The sequence below is a fragment of the Arachis ipaensis genome, chromosome B5 (genome assembly GCF_059453495.1).
Source record: "Arachis ipaensis isolate K30076 ecotype BB chromosome B5, ASM5945349v1, whole genome shotgun sequence".
NCBI lineage: Eukaryota > Viridiplantae > Streptophyta > Magnoliopsida > Fabales > Fabaceae > Arachis > Arachis ipaensis.
The window spans coordinates 117,423,326-117,432,982 of NC_142440.1; the positions used below are offsets into that span (position 1 = coordinate 117,423,326).

At 38.8% G+C, this 9,657-nt stretch overlaps 1 non-coding gene across 1 annotated transcript; it reads right to left on the reverse strand.

The window, feature by feature from the left end:
* Window positions 1–1,022: 1,022 nt before the first annotated feature.
* On the reverse strand, window positions 1,023–1,130 carry LOC148565507 (small nucleolar RNA R71). The gene has a single exon (XR_015884418.1). It is a non-coding gene; the product is annotated as a small nucleolar RNA R71 (small nucleolar RNA).
* Between the last annotated feature and the right edge of the window lie 8,527 nt (window positions 1,131–9,657).

A 9,657-nucleotide genomic window follows, 5' to 3' on the forward strand; every position in this document is an offset into this window, starting at 1 on the left:
TGTTAGTCAAGTAATCAACTTTAATTTTCAAAATCAAATCTTTTTAAATTTCTTTTTCAAACCTTTTTCAAAATAAATTTCAATCACATCTTTTTCAAAATTAATTTCAAAATCTTTTCTAACTTCTTATCTTTTCAAAATTGATTTTCAAATCTTTTTTTCAATTAATCTTATCTTGTTTGATTCTTATCTTTTTCAAAACTACCTAACTAATTCTCTCTCTCTAATTTTTGAAAACTCCTCCCTACTTTTTCAAAATTCCTTTTAATTAACTAATTGCTTTAAATTTTAATTTAATTTTATTTCTCTTTTTAATTTTCGAATTTTAATTAATTTAAAAAAAAACAAAAATATTTTCCTTTTCTTTTTAATTATTTTCGAATTTTTTTCTCTTCTCCTTCTTCTATTCTTCTCTTCTTCTACTCACATAAAGGAATCTCTATACTGTGACATAGAGGATTCCTCTTCTTTCCTGTTTTCTTCTTTTTCATATGAACAGGAACAAGGATAAGAACATTCTTGTTGAAGCTGATCCTGAACCTGAAAGGACTCTGAAGAGGAAGCTAAGGGAAGCTAAAGCACAACTCTCTGGAGAAAATATGACAGAAATTTTTGAAAAAGAAGGAGACATGGCCGAACCCAACAACAATGCAAGGAAGATGCTTGGTGACTTAAATGCACCAAATTCCAACTTACATGGAAGAAGCATCTCAATCCCTGCCATTGGAGCAAACAATTTTGAGCTAAAGCCTCAATTAGTTTCTTTGATGCAACAGAATTGCAAGTTTCATGGACTTCCATTAGAAGATCCTTTTCAGTTCTTAACTGAATTCTTGCAGATCTGTGATACTATTAAGACCAATGGGGTTGACTCCGAGGTCTACAGGCTTATGCTTTTCCCGTTTGCTGTAAGAGACAGAGCTAGAATATGGTTAGACTCTCAACCTAAAGATAGCCTGAACTCTTGGGATAAGCTGGTCACGGCTTTCTTAGCCAAGTTCTTTCCTCCTCAAAACCTTAGCAAGCTTAGAGTGGATGTTCAAACCTTCAAACAGAAAGAAGGTGAATCCCTCTATGAAGTTTGGGAGAGATACAAGCAACTGACCAAAAAGTGTCCTTCTAACATGCTTTCAGAATGGACCATCCTGGACATATTCTATGATGGTCTGTCTGAATTATCAAAGATGTCATTGGACCATTCTGCAGGTGGATCCATTCACCTAAAGAAAATGCCTGCAGAAGCTCAGGAACTCATTAACATGGTTGCAAATAACCAGTTCATGTACACTTCTGAAAGGAATCCTGTGAGTAATGGGACGCCTCAGAGGAAGGGAATTCTTGAAATTGATGCTCTGAATGCCATATTAGCTCAGAATAAAATATTGACTAAGAAAGTCAATATGATTTCTCAGAGTCTGAATGGATTGCAAGCTGCATCCAACAGTACTCAAGAGGCATCTTCTGAAGAAGCTTATGATCCTGAGAACTCTGCAATAGCAAAGGTGAATTACATGGGTGAACCCTATAGAAACACCTATAATCCCTCATGGAGAAATCATCCAAATTTCTCATGGAAGGATCAACAAAAGCCTTAACAAGGCTTTAATAATGGTGGAAGAAATAGGTTTAGCAATAGCAAGTCTTTTCCATCATCCACTCAGCAACAGACAGAGAATTCTGAGCAGAATCTATCTAGCTTAGCAAATATAGTCTCTGATCTATCTAAGGCCACTCTAAGTTTCATGAATGAAACAAGGTCCTCCATTAGAAATTTGGAGGCACAAGTGGGCCAGCTGAGTAAAAGGGTCACTAAAACTCCTCCTAGTACTCTCCCAAGCAATACAGAAGAGAATCCAAAAAGAGAGTGCAAGGCCATAACCTTACTTGGTATGGCCGAACCTAGAGAGGAGGAGAAGGACGTGAATCCTAGTAAGGAAGACCTCCTGGGACGTCCATTGACCTATAAGGAGTTTCCCTTTGAGGAACCAAAGGAATCTGAGGCTCATCTAGAGACCATAGAGATTCTATTGAACCTCCTTTTACCATTCATGAGCTCCGATGACTATTCATCTTCTGAAGAAGATGAAGACATTGCTGAAGAGCAATTTGCTCAATATTTGGGAGTAATCATGAAGTTGAATGCCAAATTATTTGGTAATGAGACTTGGGAAGATGAACCTCCCTTGCTCACCAATGAACTGAATGCATTGGATATGCAGAAATTACCTCAAAAGAAACAGGATCCTGGTAAATTCTTAATTCCCTGTAACATAGGCACCATGACCTTTGAGAAGGCTCTGTGTGACCTGGGGTCAAGCATAAACTTAATGCCACTCTCTGTAATGGAGAAACTAGGAATTTTTTAGGTACAGGCTGCCAATTTCTCATTAGAAATGGCAGACAAATCCATGAAAATGGCTTATGGACAAGTAGAGGACGTGTTAGTAAAGGTTGAAGGCCTTTACATCCCTGCTGATTTCATAATCCTAGACACTGGAAAGGATGAGGATGAATCCATCATCCTTGGAAGACCCTTCCTAGCCACAGCAAAAGCTGTGATTGATGTGGACAGAGGAGAGTTGGTCCTTCAACTGAATGAGGACAACCTAGTGTTTAAAACTCAAAGTTCTCGTTCTGTAACCATGGAGAGGAAGCATGAAAAGCTTCTCCCACTGCAGAGTCAACCAAAGCCCCCCCACAGTCAAACTCTATGTTTGGTGTTGGGAGGCCACAACCAAACTCTAAGTTTGGTGTTGAACCCCCACATTCAAACTCTAAGTTTGGTGTTAGGAGGTCCCAACAATGCTCTGAACATCTGTGAGGCTCCATAAGAGCTCACTGTCAAGCTATTGACTTTAAAGAAGCGCTTGTTGGGAGGCAACCCAATGTTATTTAATTATATCTATTTATTTTCTATTGTTATTTTATATTTTTTTAGGTTGATGATCATGTGGAGTCACAAAAACTACTGAAAAATAAAAAAACAGAATGAAAAACAGCATTAAAAATAGCTCACCCTGGAGGAAGAACTTACTGGCGTTTAAACGCTAGTAAGAAGCATCAAACTGGCGTTTAACGCCAGAAAGAAGTATCAAGCTGGCGTTAAACGCCAGAAACAAGCACCAGACTGGCGTTTAATGCCAGAACAGAGCATGGAAGTGGCGTTAAACGCCAGAAATAAGCACCAAGCTGGCGTTTAACGCCAGACATGCATTCTAAGGGCGTTTTGCACGCCTAATTGGAGCAGGGATACTAAGTCCTTGACCCCTCTGGACCTGTGGACCCACAGGAGCCCCTCAGGATCTGTGGACCCCATAGGATCCCCACCTTTTCTTCTCTCCTCTTCACACCTTTTCATAACTCTCTTCCCCAAATACCCTTCACCAATCACCTCAATCACTCTTCCCCATCACCTCTTCACCACTCACATCCATCCTCTCTTCCCCAAAAACCCCACCTACCTACAAATTCAAATTCATTTCCCACCCAAACCCAACCCCATGACCGAACCCTAAACCTTCCATCACTCCTATATAAACCCCTCATTCCTTCTTCATTTTCACACAACACAACCCTTTCTTCTTCCCCTTGGCCGAATACACACCTCTCTCTCTCTCCTCCATTTTTTCTTCTTCTTTTCCTTCTTTCTTTCTTCTTTTGCTCGAGGACGAGCAAACATTTTAAGTTTGGTGTGGTAAAAGCATTGCTTTTTGTTTTTCCCTAACCACTAAGGGCACCTAAGGCCAGAGAAACCTCAAGAAAGAGGAAAGGGAAGGCAATTACTTCCACCTCTGAGTCATAGGAGATAGATAGATTCATCTCAAAGGTCCATCAAGACCACTTCTATGAAGTTGTGGCCAAGAAGAAAGTGATCCCTGAGGTTCCTTTCAAGCTCAAAAAGAGCGAATATCCGGAGATCCGACAAGAGATTAGAAGAAGAGGATGGGAAGTTCTCTCTAATCCCATTCAACAAGTCGGGATCTTAATGGTTCAAGAGTTCTATAAAAACGCATGGATCACGAGGAACCATGATCAAAGTGTGAACCCGAATCCAAAGAATTGGCTTACCATGGTTCGGGGGAAATACTTAGATTTCAGTCCGGAAAATGTAAGGTTGGCGTTCAACTTGCCAATGATGCAAGAAAACGCACGCCCCTACACTAGAAGGGTCAACTTTGATCAAAGGTTGGACCAAGTCCTTATGGACATATGTGTAGAAGGAGCTCAATGGAAAGTTGACTCAAGAGGCAAGCTGGTTCAATTGAGAAGACCGAACCTTAAGCCTATAGCTAGAGGATGGTTGGAGTTTATTCAACGCTCAATTATTCCTACTAGCAACCGGTCTGAAGTTACTGTAGATCGGGCCATCATGATCCATAGTATCATGATTGGAGAGGAAGTGAAAGTTCATAAGATTATACCTCAAGAACTTTACAAGGTGGCTGATAAGTCCTCCACTTTGGCAAGGTTAGCCTTTCCTCACCTCATTTGTCACTTCTGCAATTCGGCTGGAATTGACATAGAGGGAGACATCCTCATTGATGAGGACAAGCCCATCACCAAGAAATGGATGGAGCAAACAAGAGATCATGGACCTCAACAAGAGCATGAGGAAATTCCTCACCATGAAATCCCTGAGATACCTTAAGGGATGCACTTCCCTCCACAAAATTATTGGGGGAAAATCAACACTTCCCTAGGAGAATTAAGTTCTAACATGGGACAACTAAGGATGGAGCACCAAGAGCACTCCATCATCCTCCATGAGATTAGAGAAAATCAAATAGCTATGAGGGAAGAGCAAAAAAGACAAGGAAGAGACATAGAGGAGCTCAAGAGCACCATTGGTTCTTCAAGAAGAGGAAGACGCCACCCTCACTAAGGTGGACCCGTTCCTTAATCTCCTTGTTCTTATTTTCCTGTTTCTCGTTTACTATGCTTTATGTTTCATTTATGTTTGTGTCTTTAATATATGATCATTAGTGTTTAAGTGTCTATGTCTTGAAGCTATGAATGTCATATGAATTCATCACCTCTCTTAAATGAAAACTGTTCTAAAAACAAAAGAACAAGAAGTACATGGTTTCGAATTCATCCTTGAAACTAGTTTAATTATTTTGATGTGGTGACAATACTTTTTGTTTTCTGAATGAATGCTTGAACAGTGCATATGTCTTTTGAATTTGTTGTTTATGAATGTTAAAATTGTTGGCTCTTGAAGAATGATGAAAAAGGAGAAATGTTATTTGATAATCTGAAAAATCATAAAATTGATTCTTGAAGCAAGAAAAAGCAGTGAATACAAAAGCTTGCAAAGAAAAAAAGAGAGAAAAGAAAATTGGTGAAAAAAAAAAGAAAAAGAAAAAGCAAGCAGAAAAAGCCAAAAGCTCTTTAAACCAAAAGGCAAGAGCAAAAAGCTAATAGCCCTTAAATCCAAAAGGCAAGGGTAATAAAAAGGATCCAACGCTTTGAGCATCAGTGGATAGGAGGGCCTAAAGGAATAAAATCCTGGCCTAAGCGACTAAACCAAGCTATCCCTAACCATGTGCTTGTGGCGTGAAGGTGTTAGGTGAAAACTTAAGACTGAGCGGTTAAAGTCGAGGTCCAAAGCAAAAACAGAGTGTGCTTAAGAACTCTAGACACCTCTAATTGGGGACTCTAGCAAAGCTGAGTCACAATCTGAAAAGGTTCACCCAGTTATATGTCTGTGGCATTTATGTATCTGGTGATAATACTGGAAAACAAAGTGCTTAGGGCCACGACCAAGACTCATAAAGTAGCTGTGTTCAAGAATCAACATACTGAACTAGGAGAATCAATAACACTATCTAAATTCTAAGTTTCTATAGATGCCAATCATTCTGAACTTCAATGGATAAAGTGAGATGCCAAAACTATTCAAGAGGCAAAAAGCTACTAGTCCCGCTCATCTGATTGGAGCTAAGTTTCATTGATATTTTAGAATTTATAGTATATTCTCTTCTTTTTATCCTATTTGATTTTCAGTTGCTTGGGGACAAGCAACAATTTAAGTTTGGTGTTGTGATGAGCGGATAATTTATACGCTTTTTGGCATTATTTTTACATAGTTTTTAGTATGATTTAGTTAGTTTTTAGCATATTTTTATTAGTTTTTAAATAAAAATCATATTTCTGGACTTTACTATGAGTTTGTGTGTTTTTCTATGATTTCAGGTAATTTCTGGCTGAAATTGAGGGACTTGAGCAAAAATCAGATTCAGGGGTTGAAGAAGGACTGCAGATGCTGTTGGATTCTGACCTCCCTGCACTCAAAATGGAAAGTAGTAGGAATAATTGGATGAAGACAGCAGGAAAGCAGAGGTTCAGGAGGAACAAAAGCATCTCTATACGCTTATTTGAAATTCTCACCAATGAATTACATAAGTATTTCTATCCTATTTTATATTTTAATTATATTTTAATTATCAATTCACCATAACCATTTGAATCCGCTTGACTGAGATTTACAAGGTAACCATAGCTTGCTTCAAGCCGACAATCTCCGTGGGATCGACCCTTACTCACGTAAGGTTTATTACTTGGATGACCCAGTGCACTTGCTGGTTAGTTTTGCAAAGTTGTGACAAAGAATTAAGATTATGAACGTGCGTATAAAGCTTTTGACGCCGTTACCAAGGAATGAATGATCACGATTTCGCATACCAAACACAACATGAAAATGTAAAGATCACACAAAGAAATTCATCAAGAACAATTTGAAGATCAAAGAAGAACACATGATGAATTTTTGAAAATTTAAGAAAAATTAAAAACATGCAATTGACACCAAACTTAAAATTTGACACAAGACTCAAACAAGAAACACAAAATATTTTTGGTTTTATGATTTTATTAATTTTTTGTATTTTTCGAAAATTTTTTAGAAAAAGAAAATAAAGAAATTCAAATTTTTTAATAAGAATTCCAGGATTTGTGCAATGTTAGTCTAACGCTTCGGTCCAAAAGAATTAGACATGGCCAAATGGCCCGCCAAGCTTCAGCATAACAATTACAGACATGTCCTTTCTCCAATGGAAAGTGGAAATCTCGGTTCAAAAGATTAGACATGGCTTCATAGCCAGCCAGGCTTCAACATATCTCATGAAACTCTAGAATTCATTCTTAAAAACTCTGAAGAACATTTTTTTTTTGAAATTTTTTTTGAATTTTTCAAAAGCTAATTTTTTTTTATTTTTTGAAAATAAAAGAATAAAAGCTTAAACATAAAATAAAATTACCTAATCTAAGTAACAAGATGAATCGTCAGTTGTCCAAACTTGAACAATCCCCGGCAACGGCGCCAAAAACTTGGCGCACGAAATTGTGATTCACACTTTTCACAACTCCGCACAACTAACCAGCAAGTGCACTGGGTCGTCCAAGTAATACCTTACGTGATTAAGGGTCGATCCCACGGAGATTGTCGTCTTGAAGCAAGCTATTGTCATCTTGTAAATCTCAGTCAGGCGGATTCAATTGGTTATGAGGTTTTGATAATTAAAAGATAAATAAAACATAAAATAAAATAAAGGTACTTATGTAATTCATTGGTGGGAATTTCAGATAAGCGTGTGAAGATGCTTTGTTGCTTCTGAACATCTGCTTTCCTATTGTCTTCTTCCAATCATGCGTGCTCCTTTCCATGGCAAGTTGTATGATCCTCTCGGATGAAAAATACCAGGTACGATCTCTGCACGGCTAATCAACTGTCGGATTTTTCGTCTCGGATGAAAAATACCAGGTACAGCTACCGCACGGCTAATCATCTGTCGGTTCCCACTTGCGTTGGAATAGGACCCTTATCCTTTTGCACACTGTCACTGCGCCCAACATTCACAAGTTTGAAGCTTGTCACAGTCATCCCTTCCCAGATCCTACTCGGAATACCACAGACAAGGTTTAGACTTTCCGGATCTAAAGAATGGCTACCAATTGGTTCTAGCCTATACCACGAAGATCCTAATCTCACGTACTTGGTCCGTGTATTAGAGACCCAAGAGAATATACTCCGGCTGTCGTCCAATGACTACGTTGAACATCATGTAAACTGCTTTGTGGTTGTCAGGCACGTGGATCTTGGCTAAGCGAGTAATGAAGATAGTGGGTGATTATCACGGGTCACCCCTTCATTCTGACTTAACTTCATTAAGTACAAGAGTATATCTTGGAGAAGAAGTAGGCGTGAATTAAAAGAAAAACAATAGTACTTGCATTAATTCATGAAGAACAGCAGAGCTCCACACCTTAATCTATGAGGTGTAGAAACTCTACTGTAGAAAATACATAAGAGAAAATAGTCTAGGCATGGCCATGTGGCCAGCCTTCAAGTCCAAGGATGATAATATCATAATCCCCTAATTCAATAGTAAAAAGTTCTATTTATACTAAACTAGTTACTAGGGATTACAGAAAATGAATAACTAAGTGCAGATAGTGCAGAAATCCACTTTCGGGGCCCACTTGGTGTGTGCTTGGGCTGAGCATTAAAGCTTTCATGTGCATAGGCCATTCTTGGAGTTAAACGCCAGCATGGGTGCCAATTTGGGCGTTTAACTCCAGTTCTGGTGCCAGTTTAGGCGTTTTACTCCAGAAAAGGGTCTTTGGTGGGCGTTTAGATGCCGGTTTGGTCCATCAAATCTCGGGCAAAGTATGGACTATTATACGTTGCTGGAAAGCCCAAGATGTCTACTTTACAACGCAATTGAGAGTGCGCCAATTGGGGCTCTGTAGTTCCAGAAAATCCACCTCGAGCGCAGGAGGGTCAGAATCCAACAGCATCTGCAGTCCTCTTTCAGCCTCTAAATCAGATTTTTGCCCAGGTCTCTCAATTTCAGCAAGAAAATACCTGAAATTACAGAAAAACACACAAACTCATAGTAAAGTCTAGAAATGTGATTTTTGCATAAAAACAAATAAAAATATAATAAAAAGTAACTAAATCATACTAAAAACTATGTAAAAACAATGCCAAAAGAGTATAAATTATCCACTCATCAGCGTCGCTGATGCTTACGCGTGGGTTGAAAAATTTTTAGGGGACACGTACGCGTGCAGCACGCGTACACGTGGGGTGGCTTGTGCCCCACGCACCCCTCCCGCGCATCTCCATCGCGACTCTCGGTCCCATTTATTTATACTGCGAACTTGCATGGGACGCGTACACGTAATGCATGAAAACTTGTCTCTCAACAGATTTCCCTTGGCAAGTATACCGAATTGTCATCAAGTAAAAACTCACAATAGAGTGAGGTCAAATCCCACAGGGATTGATTGGTCAAGCAACTTTAATTGGAGGAATGTTCTAGTTGAGCTAAGTAGAATTTGATTGGAGAATTGCAGGAAATTAAATGGCGGGAAAGTAAATGGCAGAAAATGTAATTGCTGGAAATAAAGAACTGAATGTAAATGACGGAAAGTAAATTACAGAATCTTAAATGGAAAAGGGGAAGATGAACATAAAAGTAAATGGCAGAAAGTAAAGAGAATGGGTAAGATCAGAAATGGGGGATTCATTGGGCTCAGGAGATGTTGTATTCTCCGGATCAAGTTCATTCTCATCTCTTCCTCAATCAATGCATTCATTGATCTCCTTGGCAATCTTAAGTGATTGGATTCCAATTCCTTGGCAACCCAATC